Source organism: Spinacia oleracea, chromosome 6, assembly GCF_020520425.1.
Source record: "Spinacia oleracea cultivar Varoflay chromosome 6, BTI_SOV_V1, whole genome shotgun sequence".
NCBI classification, from domain to species: domain Eukaryota; kingdom Viridiplantae; phylum Streptophyta; class Magnoliopsida; order Caryophyllales; family Amaranthaceae; genus Spinacia; species Spinacia oleracea.
In genome coordinates, this window is record NC_079492.1 from 14,374,691 (window position 1) to 14,380,690 (window position 6,000).

Here is a 6,000-nt window from a genome sequence, read left to right on the forward strand (position 1 = left end):
TTAGAAAGTTAAAAATATGTATATTAGTCATGTAATAAGAATCAAATGAGTCCTTAGGTTCTTTAGTTCAAAGTTGGGAGCGAAAATGTTATTTTAGCTCTAAATATGACCTATAACGACCCAATGAGCCTTAAATGTGCATACGTAGATTGGAATGAGTTTTAGAAAGTTAAAACTATGCATATTAATCATCTAATAAGAATCAAATGAGTCCTTAGGTTCTTTAGTTCAAAATTGGGAGCGGAAATGTCATTTTAGCTCTAAACATGACCTATAACGACCAAATGAGCCTTAAATGTGCATAAATAGATTCGAATGAGTTTTGGAAAGTTAAAACTATGTATATTAGTCATGTAATAAGAATCAAATGAGTCCTTAGGTTCTTTAGTTCAAAGTTGGGAGCGGAAATGTCATTTTAGCTCTAAATATGACCTATAACGGCCCAATGAGCCTTAAATGTGCATACGTAGATTGAAATGAGTTTTAGAAAGTTAAAATTATGCATATTAATCAGGTAATAAGAATCAAATTAGTCCTTAGGTTCTTTAGTTCAAAGTTGGGAGCGGAAATGTCATTTTAGCTCTAAACATGACCTATAACGACCTAATGAGCCTTAAATGTGCATAAATAGATTCGAATGAGTTTTAGAAAGTTAAAACTATGTATATTAGTCATGTAATAAGAATCAAATGAGTCATTAGGTTCTTTAATTCAAAGTTGGGAGCGGAAATGTCATTTTAGCTCTAAATATGACCTATAACGACCCAATGAGCCTTAAATGTGCATACCTAGATTGGAATGAGTTTTAGAAAGTTAAAACTATACATATTAATCATGTAATAAGAATCAAATGAGTCCTTAGGTTCTTTAGTTCAAAGTTGGGAGCAGAAATGTCATTTTAGCTCTAAACATGACCTATAACGACCTAATGAGCCTTAAATGTGCATAAATAGATTCGAATGAGTTTTAGAAAGTTAAAACTATGTATATTAGTCATGTAATAAAAATCAAATGAGTCCTTAGGTTCTTTAGTTCAAAGTTGGGAGCGGAAATGTCATTTTAGCTCTAAATATGACCTATAACGACCCAATGGGCCTTAAATATGCGTACGTATATTGGAATGAGTTTTAGAAAGTTAAAAATATGCATATTAATCATGCAATAAGAATCAAATGAGTCCTTAGGTTCTTTAGTTCAAAGTTGGGAGCGGAAATGTCATTTTAGCTCTAAACATGACCTATAACGACCTAATGAGCCTTAAATGTGCATAAATAGATTCGAATGAGTTTTAGAAAGTTAAAACTATGTATATTAGTCATGTAATAAGAATCAAATGAGTCCTTAGGTTCTTTAGTTCAAAGTTGGGAGCGGAAATGTCATTTTAGCTCTAAATATGACCTATAACGACCCAATGAGCCTTAAATGTGCATACATAGATTGGAATGAGTTTTAGAAAGTTAAAACTATGCATATTAATCATGTAATAAGAATCAAATGAGCCCTTAGGTTCTTTAGTTCAAAGTTGGGAGCGGAAATGTCATTTTAGCTCTAAACATGACCTATAACGACCTAATGAGCCTTAAATGTGCATAAATAGATTCGAATGAGTTTTAGAAAGTTAAAACTATGTATATTAGTCACGTAATAAGAATCAAATGAGTCCTTAGGTTCTTTAGTTCAAAGTTGGGAGCGGAAATGTCATTTTAGCTCTAAACATGACCTATAACGACCTAATGATCCTTAAATGTGCATAAATAGATTCGAATGAGTTTTAGAAAGTTAAAAATATTTATATTAGTCATGTAATAAAAATCAAATGAGTCCTTAGGTTCTTTAGTTCAAAGTTGGGAGCGGAAATGTCATTTTAGCTCTAAATATGACCTATAACGACCCAATGAGCCTTAAATGTGAATACGTAGATTGGAATGAGTTTTAGAAAGTTAAAACTATGCATGTTAATCATGTAATAAGAATCAAATGAGTCCTTAGGTTCTTTAGTTCAAAGTTGGGAGCGAAAATGTCATTTTAGCTCTAAACATGACCTATAACGACCTAATGAGCCTTAAATGTGCATAAATAGATTCGAATGAGTTTTAGAAAGTTAAAACTATGTATATTAGTCATGTAATAAGAATCAAATGAGTCCTTAGGTTCTTTAGTTCAAAGTTGGGAGCGGAAATGTCATTTTAGCTCTAAACATGACCTATAACGACCTAATGATCCTTAAATGTGCATAAATAGATTCGAATGAGTTTTAGAAAGTTAAAAATATTTATATTAGTCATGTAATAAGAATCAAATGAGTCCTTAGGTTCTTTAGTTCAAAGTTGGGAGCGGAAATGTCATTTTAGCTCTAAATATGACCTATAACGACCCAATGAGCCTTAAATGTGCATACGTAGATTGGAATGAGTTTTAGAAAGTTAAAACTATGCATATTAATCATGTAATAAGAATCAAATGAGTCCTTAGGTTCTTTAGTTCAAAGTTGGGAGCGGAAATGTTATTTTAGCTCTAAATATGACCTATAACGACTCAATGAGCCTTAAAATGTGCATACGTAGATTGGAATGAGTTTTAGAAAGTTAAAAATATGCATATTAATCATGTAATAAGAGTCAAATGAGTTGCTAATATGAAAATTAAAAGGCAGAATTTCCTAGAACCTTCAAGGCTACTGCACATGTCCCTTTGTACTCAATCACTCCATGAGATCGGTTCGAGCTTAAATGTGAGCAAAGAAAACAAGAAAAATCACTAGATTCATCATGTCAAAGAGGAAAATTGGCTGATTGGACTCCAATCCTAACTTATCTTTCATCATTTTTCTAGACTTGATGAGTTCAAATCTATAAATGTCAGTGAAGACCTTAACCTATGAGAATATGATTACATGGAGCTATGATTTGCTTCCAAAGTAGTGGCATACCACCGACATTTTCCCAATTTAAAACAAATCAGCTGAGATATACATCAGATTTCAGGCTAAAAAATACTTGTGGGCTTGGTATAAAACAGGTCTGACAGAAATTTAGGGTATAAAAGGTGTTGACTGGACATCATTAACCTTAAATCCATGGTAACAAGCATCAAGGACATGATCCAGCCTGCCGGTCAACAACTCAATAAGGCCTTCAGTTTACTACACTGTCGTCATTCCATTTGTTTACAGACATAACATTATAAAAGAACATTAATTCAGAAAGCCATGAGATGACAGCCGGGAATACAAGACATGTGATGGAAATTGGAAAGCAGTATATCTATATACAAGCAAAAAAAATGCATCAACCTATTTTCTGAAATTAAACAATTAGTAGAATACCTCTGTAATTCCACATTGAGCATGGCTGTGATCCTGAAATAAACCATACTGATCATGACTTCATAACTCAGCTTTAGATGCTGCAGGACTTGGATATATAGCTGCAAAATAAAACCATCTGTCTTAAAGATCCTACACTTTGGTTGTTTGTGCTTTTGATTCAAATAGCTCCCAAGCCAAATGCAAAACTCATATATAAAAAGGTGGGAACTGGAAATCAGGACTTGTGTCTGAAAATGTTAAAAAAAATTCAACAAGCAAGCATCTTAGGAAAAATAGAACGAGGGCAGCTGTTGTTGAAACTAGCCTTAACGGAGTTCACACAACAAACTGTGATATAATTACTCTATGTCAATCATAACAATGCAAAACTAGAGCTGAGTACAGAAAACATGAGACAAAGACATCTGGGCAACTGCAAGGTACATAGCAAGACAAAAGGAAAAAAACAAGCTGAACACAAGACCATCAGGTAGAAAAAAGATTGAACAACTGATGAGATGTAACTAACAGCAATAGAAAAATGACGAATAAGGAAGTTAAAAGTAGTTGGATGGGAATGTCGAGTCAATTGAAGTTTGAGCACCTGAATTTGCAACTGTAGGGTCAAGTCCAAGGGCAGCAGGGACTTCCATGGCTGCTCTGAAGTTCTGAACACTGAGTGCAGTGTTAAATATGGCAATCTGACAATTACCGGAAAATGGTTAAGAAATGAAAAACTGAGGAATAAGAGACAGTGTTAAACATAGCAATCTGACAATTACCGGAAAAATGGTTAAGAAATGGGAAACTGAGGTACGAGAAACTCAGGAAGTAATAAAAATAAGATAGCAGACCAAAGAAAATATGCAAATACCGGCCTCCGTTCTGTTTCATATGTGCTGAGAAGTGTGGTTGGAGCAATACCGTTGACAACTGCAGCCAGCTTCCAAGCAAGATTTTGAGCATCCTGAATCCCAGTATTCATGCCTACACATAGCATGAAAAAGTAGTACATTACTACAAGGCACAGTTGCGATACATAAATGTGCCTCACATCTCAACTCAAGAAACTAGTAAATTAGTAGATTTGCTCATACCAAATCCACCGGCCGGAGGAAAACGATGAGCGGCATCACCAGCTAGAAAAACTTGGTTTTTAAAGGACAAAAACTTCTCAGCAACTTAAGCATGCATTACCCAAGGCTTAATATCAAGTATAGCTATATCTTCAAGCTCATGACCAACCAATTTAAAAATCAAATCCTCACACATCTGGTGGGGGAAAACATCCAAAACATCCAAACCATAAATATCAAACCCTAATTTGTAAATTCATCCAATATTAGAAGATTAGCCTAAATTCTCTGCATAATCAACTCATTATGCTCAACTAATTGAAGAGAAACTGAATTTTAAGACCAAGCAAAACCAGAATCAATTATAAACTAACCTTGATATATTGCGTCACTGTGTGAAACAGAGTCAACCGAGATAGGCAAGACGACGGTCGACGACGACTGTTATGGAAGAGGAGGCGAGGAACGTGGTGGTGGTGGTGGAGCCGCGCGGTGAAGAGGAGGTGAGGAGCGGTGAGGAGCGCGCGGTGAGGAGCGGTGGAAGGTTCTTGCTTCGAATACAGATTTGGGGATTGTGTGTTATCTGTTTGGCGGTGTGTTTCAGTTGATTTAAAATTTTGTGAATATCTATTAAAGCGAACAACGGGAAGCCCGCCCCTTTAGAATACTACCTATTGAGGCGGGCAACTTAAAGCCCCCTTCAACAGGTTCTGTAGAAGCGAACATAACAAAAGCCCGCCCCAACCACATGCTTAAACTTTTGACCCGCGTTGACTAAGGGGTTATTGAGGCTCACTTATATATGCCCCCCTCAACAAGGGGGCTACAACAGGGGTTTTTTCCACTAGTGTGACAAGTGGGAGAAAATAGACCTCGAAAGTCTTCGAGGCGAACAACAAACATAAACGGACATTCCGGAGGCTTTTCGAAATGCTTCAGAAAAACCGAACTTATTCTTTAAGGACTTTAGAAGTGGCTTTAAAGAATAGACATCTCTTAGAAGACTTTACAAGTGCTTCAAAGAGAATAGAATATTCAAAGGACTCTCAAAGTGCCTGTTGATATTCTATTGTTTGATGTTCTATACCCAAGTAGGCATAGAGTTCAAATCACTGAAACTATGAGATTCTTCTATTAGATAGTGAAGAAACATGGAGTTCAGGTCACTGAAACTATGCAATTCTTCTATTAGATAGTGAAGAAACCTACAACTTGCACTCAAACTATTATCATGTAGATTAATGAGTTTGTGACCTGTAAGAAAGCTATGACGAAACCCAGATTCCCTAAAATGGTTAGAGGCCATATATAGACTCAAATGTTTTAAATGGTTAGAGGCCATAAAACATACTCAATGTTTTGATGACAAAATTGAAATTTTGTTAATTTGCAAAAATAGTTTCACACCTATTGGTTGCAAGTTTGTTTTAAGGATAAAAACTATCAAACGTGAAATTGTGTTCACACACAAAGCTAGATTAGTTGCTAAAGGTTACAAGTAAATTCACGGCGTGGATTGTGTTGAAACCTCATGCATAATCGTAATGCTCAAGTCTATAAATCAAGCAATGATTGCATATTGGTACATATGGCAATTGGATGACAAAACGTATTCCT